The sequence below is a fragment of the Anser cygnoides genome, chromosome Z (genome assembly GCF_040182565.1).
Source record: "Anser cygnoides isolate HZ-2024a breed goose chromosome Z, Taihu_goose_T2T_genome, whole genome shotgun sequence".
Taxonomy (NCBI): Eukaryota; Metazoa; Chordata; class Aves; order Anseriformes; family Anatidae; genus Anser; species Anser cygnoides.
The window spans coordinates 23,082,820-23,094,970 of NC_089912.1; the positions used below are offsets into that span (position 1 = coordinate 23,082,820).

General features: G+C 39.8%; 1 long non-coding RNA gene across 1 annotated transcript in view; it reads left to right on the top strand.

Moving 5' to 3' along the window:
• Positions 1-12,151, top strand: part of LOC136788912 (uncharacterized) — a 46,531-nt gene that overhangs the window by 23,880 nt on the left and 10,500 nt on the right. The window contains exons 2-3 of the long non-coding RNA XR_010827465.1: positions 1,096-1,292; positions 1,847-2,020. This is a non-coding gene — a long non-coding RNA (uncharacterized lncRNA). The remainder of the gene's footprint in view (positions 1-1,095; positions 1,293-1,846; positions 2,021-12,151) is intronic.

The following is a 12,151-nucleotide window of genomic DNA, read 5'->3' on the forward strand; positions in this document are numbered from 1 at the left end:
GCTGAAGGCTCCACGTTCAAGGAACTGCAGTGTTGGACCCTTTATTAACCACCGATTTGGTGATGCCATAATCACATCTAGGTCTTTTCAGTCAAGCCTGATGTTTATCCACATACTTTACCTTGCCTTGAAAGAATAATGTTTTTAACTCTTTTTCAGTGTAGGTAGAACAGAGGTGGAAATTTGATCTTTCATGTATTTGGGAAGTGAACTGCTTCTTGTTCAATATTGTGAATTTGCTTTTTAGCAAATATATTCCTTCCATTCATACCTTTTTTTTTTCTTTTTATCTTCTCTGAATTAAGTTTGTAAGATTTCAAAACTTTTATTGAGCCTTACTCTAAAAGAAAGATGCAGAATGATTTCATGCTTTTCTGAGATTTTTCTTGCAGCTAATCAGTATTTTGCCTCTCGTATTGTTTGAACCTCAGTTAGTCTTTTTCTTATATCTGTCTCTCTTTTCAAATTTGTAATGCTGAAAAGAGAAGAAACACTCTTGTAGCATAACCAAATCAGGAAATGAATGGAAAGTTCTTCTGATATACCTCAGACTTCTGACACCTTCAGAATTGCATTATCTTTATGCTTTTCAACCCACAGCTTTTATAATCAAATATTCCCTTCTCCAGAAATAAATGTTAAGGGCAGGAAAAATGTGTTTAGTATTTGTTGGAACTAGAGAGATAGTAGGAACAAGTGTTGTCTGAGCAAGTTGCTATTGCAGGTATTTTCACCTCTCAAAAACACAGAATCTACCTGCTACTAGTAATAAAGGTTGCAACCACATCAGATAATCTCTGTTTCCTTTTCTTATACTTACTTCCTTGGAAATTCTGTTCTTCAAAGACAATAGTAGCTTCTAAAGGAAATTTCTGGTGGTGCACTGTCTTGCAGAAAAAGAAGGGTCGTAAGGAACTCGGACAACTCATAGAAACTATGTAGGTCTATAGAATTGTGGAGAAAGGTGCTTCTGAGTTTTTTGGTTAGTTTGGTTTTCATCAGGGGAAGAAGTTTAATGGTGCTGGACCTTGAAGTTAAAATATGTTTCTTTAAGGGATGGTTTTGCTAAATAAAAGATGTTCTCTTAATTTGCAGGTATAAATCCACTCCCTAAGCCTCCAGGTGTCTGAGAAAAACCTCTTGGCAGGTATCTCACAGTGAGCCTAAGCAGGAACGCAGACTCTCAATGGTTCTGAGGCTCTGTATGATCCAAGGAAACTGGAGAAACTGCTGAAAGAAATTCCCCACTATTGCCCAAGCAGAGGTTGGATTCTACTACCACAATCTGCATGGTATGTGGCACTTCAGCAAAAAAATCCTTGGCTCTGATATGTCTCTTTTTTTTGAGACTTAGGATAAGGGGTGCGACAGGAGAGCCTTTTCTAAATGCTAGCTTCCTTCATGTCTTTCATCCTATATTCAGCTCTGCTTTATTTGCATGATCAATAAACTTTGAATTTCCAATCCTACTGAAGTTCCTTTGAAGTTCCAATCCTATTTATGCTATTTATATTGCCTTGTCATGAAAGCTTTTGGGTTAATTAAAGTGGGAAAGGACAACAGTTCAATGTAATAAAGGGATAATCTTTGGTTTAGTTCTGCAGCCACTCAGTCAACCGTAGAGTGGAACAAGGATTTTTAGCATATGTCTAAGAGGAGTGTGCAATAACAGCTCTCAGCAATATTAACAAACTTCAGAATTTGCTGGCATTGCTGTCTTGGACTTTTGTTGTTGCTGTTGATCTGATCTTAGTGAATTTGCATGAGGCTGAAACATGTAACAGTCTTGCAAAGTTGTCATGATGACCTGGAGACTCACCAGAAATATAATTTTTTATCTGCAAAGGTTCAAGACAGGACTGATGCTGAAGTCTCCAACTGGATAATAACTCATTCTGCTAGCTAATATGATCAAGAAAAATTATAACCATTGTCCAGTCAGCAGTCAACACAACACGTGGAAGAGAGAATGGCAGTGAGGAGCACAGGCACTGTGGTGTATTTTTTGCAGCTTTTCCAGGTATGGTATGCTCAAAGATAAAATTGTTCATATACTGTATCTCTGTTCCAGCAGAAAGACGGATGTATCTGAGCTCTCCATATAGGGTGGTTTTTATGGTTTTTACTTTGCTGGGCAGCTGAACTCCACCATAGACACTCTCACACTCCCCGTCCTTCTTAGAAGAGGGGAAGAAAAAGTATGCTGGAAGTAAAAAAAAAAAAAACCAACCCTCACAGGTTAAGATAAGGATAGGATAATTTAATTAAAGAGAAAAAGAAAGAAAAGGAAAAAAAAAAAAAAAAACAGAAAGAAAGAGAAAGCAAAGGTTGTGTGGAAGCACAGATAGAGAAAAGAAATTGCTCTCTACTTCCCATCTTCCCATCAAGGAGTGATGTTCAGCCACGTCCCAGGAAGCAGGGCCTCAATACGTGTAGTGGTTGTTTGGGAGGACAGACATCTTCATAATAAGAACCCCCCTCTCCTTCCCCTTTCCAACCTTTTATTGCTGAGTGTGACACCACATGGCATGGAATATCCCTTTGGTTGGTTTAGGTCAGCTGCCATGGCCATATCTCCTACCCATCTCTTGCCCACCCCAGACTGTTGGCTCTTGCGGGGGTTGGAGGGAGTCCTGATTCTGTGCCAGTGCTGCTCAGCAGTAGACACAACACTGGTGTGATACCACTGCTGCTCTAGCTACAAGTGCAGAGCACAGCACCATATGGGCTGCTGCAGGGAAAGTTAACTCCACCCCAGACAGATCCAGCACACCATATCAGCAAACAAAAACATTATCAGAAGCTCTCTCAGTCTGAGAAAGATCACATGAAATAGAGCCAGCTAAGGAATGAATATGAAGTACCCAAATGAAGTTAAGAAGAGTTGTCTTCTTTCTGCCCTCCCAAAACATGCACAGTCTTTCACCTAGGAGGCAAGCCAAGAGTATAGGAAGCAGTACAAGTTAGTTATGTCTGGTCAGATATGTAAAGGCAGAAGAAGAACAAGCCACTGCACTGCACTACATATGTGTGCTCTGTTACCTTCTGAAGTCCTTGAAGTTTTACCGTTATATCTAGAGATTGCATGTATAGTGATATACGGAAGCTTTCACCAAACGGGTAAAAGCGGATCCTGGTAAGAGAACACTTGTGTTCTACTGAAAAAGAACAAAGGAAAATGGGGAACTCTGGTTTTCAGTGGTCCTTTCCCAAAAAGGTGTATTCCTCTGCTGGTTATAGACCATAGTATTTGCTATGTGTGGAGTGATGCTATGGCTTCATTGCACTGTGGTTGGTCCTGTAAGTACGCAAAGGAAGCTAAGGGATGCAAAGGTGAAACTTCAAAAAGGGAGAGGTAGCTGTGGAAGCACAGCAGCTTTCACACACAGTAAAGAATACTTGGGAGATGCTGAAAAACTCCAGAAATATATTTTTCTTTCTTTTGCATGGCGTGGTGGGTGCTTTCTAAAGTAATTTGCTGGGAATGAAGGCTGGTGTGGCAGAACAGACTATGAGAGCAAATGAGATGATTTTGTTAAATTAAAGTGGATGTGATGGGGTAAGGAAGAACGAAGAGTATCAAACTAAAAACTCCTTTTGACACTGAGTGACTTTGGAATAAGGAGCAGTAGTGACAGGTCTTGGGGTCCAGTTCTGCTGCCAGCTGGATGCCTGTCAATATATGGAAGTTGTTACTGAAAACAGAATCTCGTCCAAAATGTGTGAATACACTGATATGTACAACAGAACAGGAGGTGTGTGTGTGTTATTATGCTAGTATAATCATACCAATTGCTTGGAAGAAACATCTTAAACTCTTTTCTTTTGGACAAAATGTGAGTGGTATGTGGGGGTAACTCAATACTTAAATATAAACATCTGTATTCTGTTCAGAAAATTTAGTGTAAAATTTAGGTAAAAAAAAAAAAACAAAAACAACACTTGTTCCTAAATAAAATCAGGGTAAGAAAATGTTGAATTTGTATGATGAGATAGCTTGGAGCAGAAGCATTTGTATTCTGGTACCTTGCAGAAGTTTGTGTGGTTAGGGAATATAGAGTTGTGTTTTTTAAAAAAGCAAAAAGCCTGCATGTTTATGGTAGCAACCTTTATGCTACATAGTTCACAGACTAAAAAGATAGATGGCAACTTGTTCAAGAAACACACACATGACTTTGCAATGTGATATTTTATATTTTAAAGATTTTTGTGCAGATTGTTTAGAGAAACAATTCGCAACATCTACATATACCTGTTGCACTAGGGAATAGGAATGAGGTACTTTTCATTCTTCCCATTCAGTTAAAAATATTTAAATATAAAAAGGATCACAAAAAAAAAACGGAACAATTCAGTGATCCAGATAGCATTTGGTTTTTCTGTTGTGTTGTGTGAAAGGGAATAGGAAGTAGCAAGTGCATGATCCACTGGAGGTGATCTAAATAAACTTTGAAAGTGCTCTGGATTAGAGTAACTCTCCTGTGTAGACAACTTAAAGAAATTAAAGTCTCCTAATAGGCACTTAATTCACTGGAATGATTGCAGTCAGCTCTTAGCCGGCTGTGTCTTCAGAGATTCTGACACGTCCTGTTCCGAAAGCAGAACTGAAATTACTGGTGGTTGACTTGGTGCCTGGGGCTCCAGTGCATCAGAGCTGAGCAAATACGTGAGCGGGAACGTCTCTTCCCTGAGGCAGATATAATTTGAGAATTCATCCAGATTTCTGTTATTGAGAACTCGTGGGACTCTGCACAGGCTGCAGAGTCTGCTTGTCATGCAGTTTTACAGGCAGGGTGAGAAGAAACATCTTCTCTTTGCGGATTTCTCCACCCGCACTTACACAGGAATGAATTCTGAAGGAATCCACCGTGCTGTCCTGATTTCTGCCCTTAGCAAGCCGGCTGCTTCTTAACCTCGTGAAAGAAAGCAAGCAGAGAACAGGGCAGCGCCTGCTCGAGGTGTTTCAGGGAGGGCATCCCTGAAAGAAAGTGCAAAGGTAGTTGCAGAAGGGGTAGCTTTGTGCATCATCCAGATAAGTTTGTGATGCTGACACGTGGACTTTCATCCAGTTTGAATGTCAATTGGTTTTTAAGATGCACTTTATCAGGGACCAGCTGTTCTGCCACTACTGGGAGCTAAGGGTGGTGGAGAGGAAGGCAGAGTTATGTCCACACCAGCAAGGGCACTGAACCACAGCACCTCAAAGGGATAGCTGCCCAGGGCTGGGAGGATGAGTGGGGACAGCCAGGGGACCTGTGGCCACCATGCCAGCCACACCGATGAGGATGGTCTGAGGTCAAACCAGGGAGCCAATTCAGCTGATCAGGGCGAGCAAGTTGCGAGGCCAGGAAGCACACACCTGCAAGACAGCTCTGACAAGGCCCAAAGAGGAAGAGCCTGACCTTAAATGCATTTCCTGACCTGAGGAGGAAGAAGAGGCACTCCATGAGGCATCTCCCAGCTCTTTCTTACCACATAGCTGTTTTCACAGGGATTTCATCCATGGCTGTGTGCTTGTGCCTTGGCAAAGCCAACCTTGAACATAGGTCACTAAACCCAGAGGAGCAGGCATAAAAAGTTACAGACTCTCCTCTCTTCACACAGGGCCCTGACAACCTGCAGGCTTTTTAAGACCTCCTTCTCACTTAATTATGCAATTTTGACAGCTCCAGCCTTATGGTAATATGGTATTTTATGGCTTCTCAGTTATCTCTGTCAACCCATTGCGCTACAGATTATGGACCTAGGCATTATCCTGCAAATAGCAATGTATCAGGCATGCTAATAAAGATGGTTTTCTTCACATGCTCAGTTGCCAATAAGCAGAGTAAATGTGTATTGTGAAATTGTACTCTTCTGACCTGCTCCTCTCAGCAGGGCATTGCAACCTCAGAAAACATCAGAAATGGCAAATACTTAGCCTTGTCCTGGCTGACTGCCTTGCCCCTGTAGGGTGCTGTCAACTGAGATCTGTGATTGCCCACTTCTGTTCCTGTCGATTCTGCTCTCGAGTTCCAAAAATGAGAGTGGCAGCCACTGAGTCCTCCTCTGGATCCTTCCCTTCTCTTTTCTTCTAAACTTCCTTCTGGCATAAGCTCTTCTAGAAAACCATACCACAGGAAGGGAGGTGAATGAGCAGCCACACTAAAGGGGATGGAGGCTTTGGAAAGGCATGTGAAAGAGGCAAGGCTTTGCTCAGCCTTGACCCTAATGCTGTAATATCATATTTTTTTACCAGATGCTCTTGAGATACCCACATTGGTAGGTAAGTTCAGGGATGTGAGGACAGGGTGTGAAATGCTGTGAATGCACAGAACATGTTTACAAAGTGTAATGTACCACTTCTTACAGTCAAATGACCTTGACATTTCCCTTCCCAAGGATGAGCTCCCATCTTTGTTTTCTCTCCTCTCTCCTTTTCATCTGATGTAGTACCAAAATGATAAATAATAATAATACAGTGCAAAGATCAGATTTAGGGAGCACGCTACAGACAGGTCTGTATTTGTGAAGGTGAAATCAGATTTGATTTCAAATGGTCAGGAAAAAACGTCCCTCTTCTTTTCCTTTGTATGTATGTTATCTGTTGTGTCGTGCTGGGTTTTGTAGCGTTGGGTGTTGTGTCAAAAAAAGGCAAGGTTCTGACAGACCTGTCTAAACGCTAACATCCTGCAAGTCCAACCCAGGAGCAGGCACAGCCCTTGTGCTGGTGAGCCAGCCCTTGTCCTGCCTCCTGTGCTGTGGTGAATGACAGGTATGAGGCTGCAAAGCGGGGCTGCAGGCAGTGAGAAAACCTCACGTCTGAACAGCACTGAAGGTCTGGTTGGGTTTCCCAGTTGTGGCAGGTGGTGTGAGAGGGCTGGAGAGGTTGACAATGAAGAAGAGAGAAAAGGACTCTCACTGATTTTCTTTGCTCCCTTGCTCCAGCCACAAGCTCCTGCTTGGAGTTCAGTGATTGTAAACAGTAGAGGTTTAAACTAAAGCTAGAGTCCTGGAGCCTGTGTGTGTTCAACTCCCCCTGTGAGTGCTTTAAGTGTTATTCTTCCCTAGTGCCCTAAACGCAAATTTGGCCCCAGACTGCCAGTTTGTTCTATCGACACATAACTCACTCACTTACTACAAATGCTGCAAAATTCATGCAGCCCTTGTATACCCACATGCCTTCTGTGCAAAGAACAGTGCTTCGGGCTCTAACAGGCTTTCTGCTCTGGGTTTTTGTTACACTGAACGTGCACGTCCTCTTGCCCTATATGCACCAGCACTTATGGAACAAGTAAGCTGGTGCAGATGAACTAAATACCACGCAGAGAGCTACTGCTGTTCTTGGGCAGCTCTTCTTGGGGTCTTCTGTCTACAGATAGCATGCATTTTGAACCATTTCCTTGTTCCTCTTGGTTTAGATTTTGTACAAATTTTTGTAGAAGTAAATTGCTTGCCAGTGCTACAAAGCCAATGTTGTGTTGTATGCACCCCAAAGTTTCCTGTGTATATTAACTGCATATCTGGAAAATTCTCCAAAAGATACATGTGTTGTGATTCTACATAAACATGTAGTGGCCACACCCAGAAAAGTGGCCAGGAATTTGGCAGTGCTTATGGATTTCTATTTTTGACCTCATTAGGGAAAGACTACTGTTAGGAGACTCCTATGCTCTGTCCTCTGTAGCAGAGGAGAGAAGTGGAAAACAAAATGGCCTAACTTGCATTGTAAGCAATCCTGGATGTATTAATTTATTTATTTAATATGCAAAGTCAAGTTTTGTCTCCCGATGAGGCAATTAGCTGGCTGTTCTAGTCATTTAGCAGTGAGAGGACCACTATCAATTTTTTTAAAGCTTGGTGGGATAGTCTTAGCAAAAAAATGAAATGAAAATCAAAACAGATAAATGAGATTTCTGGTTCAGGGAGGTTTTAAAAATTCCTCTGACTCTGTTTTCAAGAGTATTCTTCCTGAGGCTGGAAAAAGCTCTCTGCAAGGAGCTCACAGTTTAACAGCACTGAAGCTGAACTCCTCAGACACAGCTGCTCTTTACAGGCTATTTTGTTTCACAGTCTTCCCTCCAGTATGGTTCAAGTTTCATGGTGATTTCAACAAGCCCTTACAAACAGCTGCTGCATTTCAACAGAAAAGACTCCTGTTTCTGAGACTGCTGAGCTTTCCCTCTGAGCTACTGACAGAACAGCTAATTTAAAAAAAAAAAAAAAATAAAAAAAAATAAAAAAAAACCAACATGATGTTTCATCATTATCTCATTTTCAGAATATGATTTTGGGACTGATCTGAGTTAATTGAACTTCCCTCTTATGACACTGGGATTGATGGTATTTATAGCAACCTCATTTAAGTTTTCACTCCCCCAAATGGATATTCTGCTAATATTAAGTTAAAGAAGTACCTGGATCTCAGAGGAGGCTTAGTTTTCTGGACTAGAAGGTGGTTGTAGGTGGAATTTAGCCAGCTGCTGGAAGAAAGCTTTGCGGTCACAACAGTTCTGTTTGTGAAGTGGTGACAGTGTTTGCTTTTTTCCTTTCTTCATCAACTTGCTCGTATTAACCTGCTCCGGATTTTTAGGCTATTTTCAGAAATGAATGGGTGCTATAAGTTGATGGGTTTGTGAAGTTAAAAAAAAAAAAAAAAGACACACAACAACAGCTTTAAATATTTATAATATAGCTTATAATATTTAAATGATTTTTTTTTCTCTCTTGGGTGTCCTGTGAATAGAAGTGAAAGCTTTTTCACCTTGTGATTGTGAGAGTCCCCTTATGACCTAACCAAAAAAAAGCCATTTAATTATTATCTTGTTACAGTTAAACATATTTAATGTAGGGGCTAACTGAAAACACCTTACTTCTATTCTTACGTTTTTGATAGTACACAATGCTTCCCTGTATGTAAAAGGAAAGTTGGTTTACAGGATTCTCCATCACAGATTCAAGACAGGTCCAACGCATCTTTGCAAATCTTCCGGTTTATCTGTCCAAAACCAGCAGTCGTGCTCTGTTAGAGGGCAGTATGTTACCATTTTATTCACTTCTCTCGAGTGTTTCCACATTCACAAAGAAGCCTGAAATGGCCATTGTCAGCAGTTTAATGGCAGTCACCATATTCTCGATACTCTTTATAAATTCTCCTCTAAAAGCAAGTGGTCCTTAATTCTGGTTCCGTGTTTTTTCAGAGGAATGATGCTGAGTGCTGTAGCTGAACAAAAAACTTCCAGTTTTGGCTAGGATTCATACCATGACCTGAGTAATATGCTACAGAAAGAAAGGATCAAGATTTATTACTCACTAATGAGCTCTGCTGTTTAGATGCTTTCCTGTTCATAAGCAAACAGCTTGTATCAGTGCAAGGCAGCTTAACCACGGGGATGCTGAGCTTGTTTGGCAGCTCCTGGGCCAGCAGTTGCTGTGGTGTGCAGGGGTAGCTGCTGAAGTCCAGGGTCCATGGAGGAGTGTGGTGTGTTCCCAAAAAGAGGCAGTTCAGTTTAGAAGCATGACTGTCATCCAGACTAACCAAAGCCAGTTACACACTTCTTTTGTCCCCACCACATTTCAACTTATTGCTGAGCAGATGTGGCTCTATGTGGCACATGCAGTATTCCTACAGAGTCCAAAACCTTGTTATTTTTTGTGAGTGCAATAAGCCTAACCTGAAGCCCTCAGTTGCATTATCCTCTGGTCGGGACTGCAAAGCAGCAAGACAGTGTCACATAGGGCTTGGACCCTCTTTCTTTATTACTTGTTTATTACTTTATTACATTGTACTAAGGACAAACAGACCTGGAGTGTACTTACTCTAGTTGTACACTGACTGTGTGTATGTAAGACTTACATCTGTATCGGGAACATCCACTATTTAGTGGTCCTGGGAAAAGCAGAAGTCTAGTTTATACTAAAACACAGTCCATAGCCCATTACTGCTCGTGTAGCCAGAAATGAATTATTATTCTAGTGTAAACTTGGCCAGAAGTATCATTGCCTAGACATGTTTAGAATTAGGAGTCATTTGTTAGGAAGACAGAACAACATTCAGTAAAAAGTTTATCTTGTAAAACCGTGATTTTAGCACCTTTCAACAAAACTTAGCATCTCTGACCTACACTTGTCAAGGTACAATTTCAAAAGGGCAGTGCTAAGATGAACCTGCTTCGGTTTTGCCCTTGGTTACTGTTCCCTTCATTATCTCCTGCAGTAAACATATAGGAAAAGGAAGGCCTAAATAAAGCTTTCAATCCATGTCTGAAGCAGACTGTTTAGAAACAAAATACACTGCTTTTTGTCATAAGAGGATTTCTCTAAATATAAAGGAAGTTTTTTTTTTCTTTGAAGACATAAGATATTGGAAGAAAACTGGCCGGGATACTGGAATGTGTGTTGGTATCAGACACTAGAGAGTGCAGGCCAAATGTCTTTGGGTATTTGTGGCACTGGCTGAGGCTGTCTTTGATATTGATGCTTTAAGGGACCAGAGCCCACCAGTGTAACAAGCACAGTTGTTCCCTGTTATGTTCTATCTACCAGTGGATCTTTGCATTAATTCTCAGTTTTAGTCAGCATTGTGTCTTGTTCTCCAGCTGACAAAGTAATTCTTCACATGAGAAGAGGTAGAGTGTTGCTGTCTATCCAAGGGGCTTCAATTAAGATTTATTTTGCAATATCACATTTAATAAGGACTTTTTGTTTTCTTTTTAGCATTAACGTATTTGAGGAAAAACAGTTCTGCAGCAACTCAGGATGGTTTCATTATACCATCTTGGCTTTAAAACATATATGAGAGAAACTCTGTTTCTGTCAGATAATACTGTAATTAAAGCAGAACTCTTTACATGACATGAAAATGCCCAATTTCATCTTATTGCAAAAGCCTTGTTTTTCCATTTTGCTTTTTGTCACTGTCCTGTCAGCTGCTTACCTCCAGGAATCACTGAAATAACTGGAAGGATGGCTGTTTTTTCTTTTTGCTACTAACTTTATTAGCAGACAATGGAAATCTTCCATTCAAGAGATGTTGCAGGTGGACATTTGTCTTTTTTATGTACTTAAGTGCTGAGAAACCCTTCCTTCTGCATTGTTGACTGTCCTGGACTCACTTTGGGGAACTAAAACATGCAATGGTCCTTCCTGTCTTATTCCCTGAATCTGTACTGAAGTTGAAAAGACCCAGAAAAAACTCCTTGAAATGGGTCTCAATTAAAATTCAACTTATTTAAGAGAACGGGAGCTTGGTATCTCCAATGGCAGAAGCAGACATTCAAATACAGTTCAAATTCAGTTGTTTTGAAGGGTGCAGCAGAAGAGGATGTACTTAGCTTATAAAATTAGACTGTCCTTTCTTTTTTCTTTTTTTTTCTTTTTTCTTTTTTCTTTTTTCTTTTTTCTTTTTTCTTTTTTCTTTTTTCTTTTTTCTTTTTTCTTTTTTCTTTTTTCTTTTTTCTTTTTTCTTTTTTCTTTTTTCTTTTTTCTTTTTCTTTTTTTTTTCTTTTTTCTTTTTTCTTTTTTCTTTTTTCTTTTTTCTTTTTTCTTTTTTCTTTTTTCTTTTTTTTTCTTTTTTCTTTTTTCTTTTTTCTTTTTTCTTTTTTCTTTTTTCTTTTTTCTTTTTTCTTTTTTCTTTTTTCTTTTTTCTTTTTTCCTTTAACATTAAAAGCTGAAGTTTATTTATTCTCAGAATACACAAGAAGTATTAGCATACTAATACTAGTTATAACAGACAGGATTTTCAAAATTCAAGAGGGTATGTTGTTGTGTAGGAATACAAACTACTATGCAACTATTATGTTGCATTACATGCTAAGTGTCAGGATATTTGATAGAGCTTGGAGAATGCATTAGCCTCTAAAATTAAGCTGGTTATTTATGTACTGACATATGGATTTAGGAGCTATATGTGCACAATTTTAAGGTCAACACGAGGAAATCAATATTTCTCCACCAGCTTGCTCACCCAGAAATACATGACCACATAATTGTGTGCAAAAGCTAGCTAAGTCTTACATTAAAGCGTGGAAGTTTATTTAGTGTGTTTAGACAAATCAAGGTGTGCTTTGTACTACACCAAGCATTTGGTTTATTTATTGACATCTGTTTTCTGTACAATTATTTTTCACTTAGTATCATCCTCTCAAAGACTTTATTTATTCATTTATTTTCT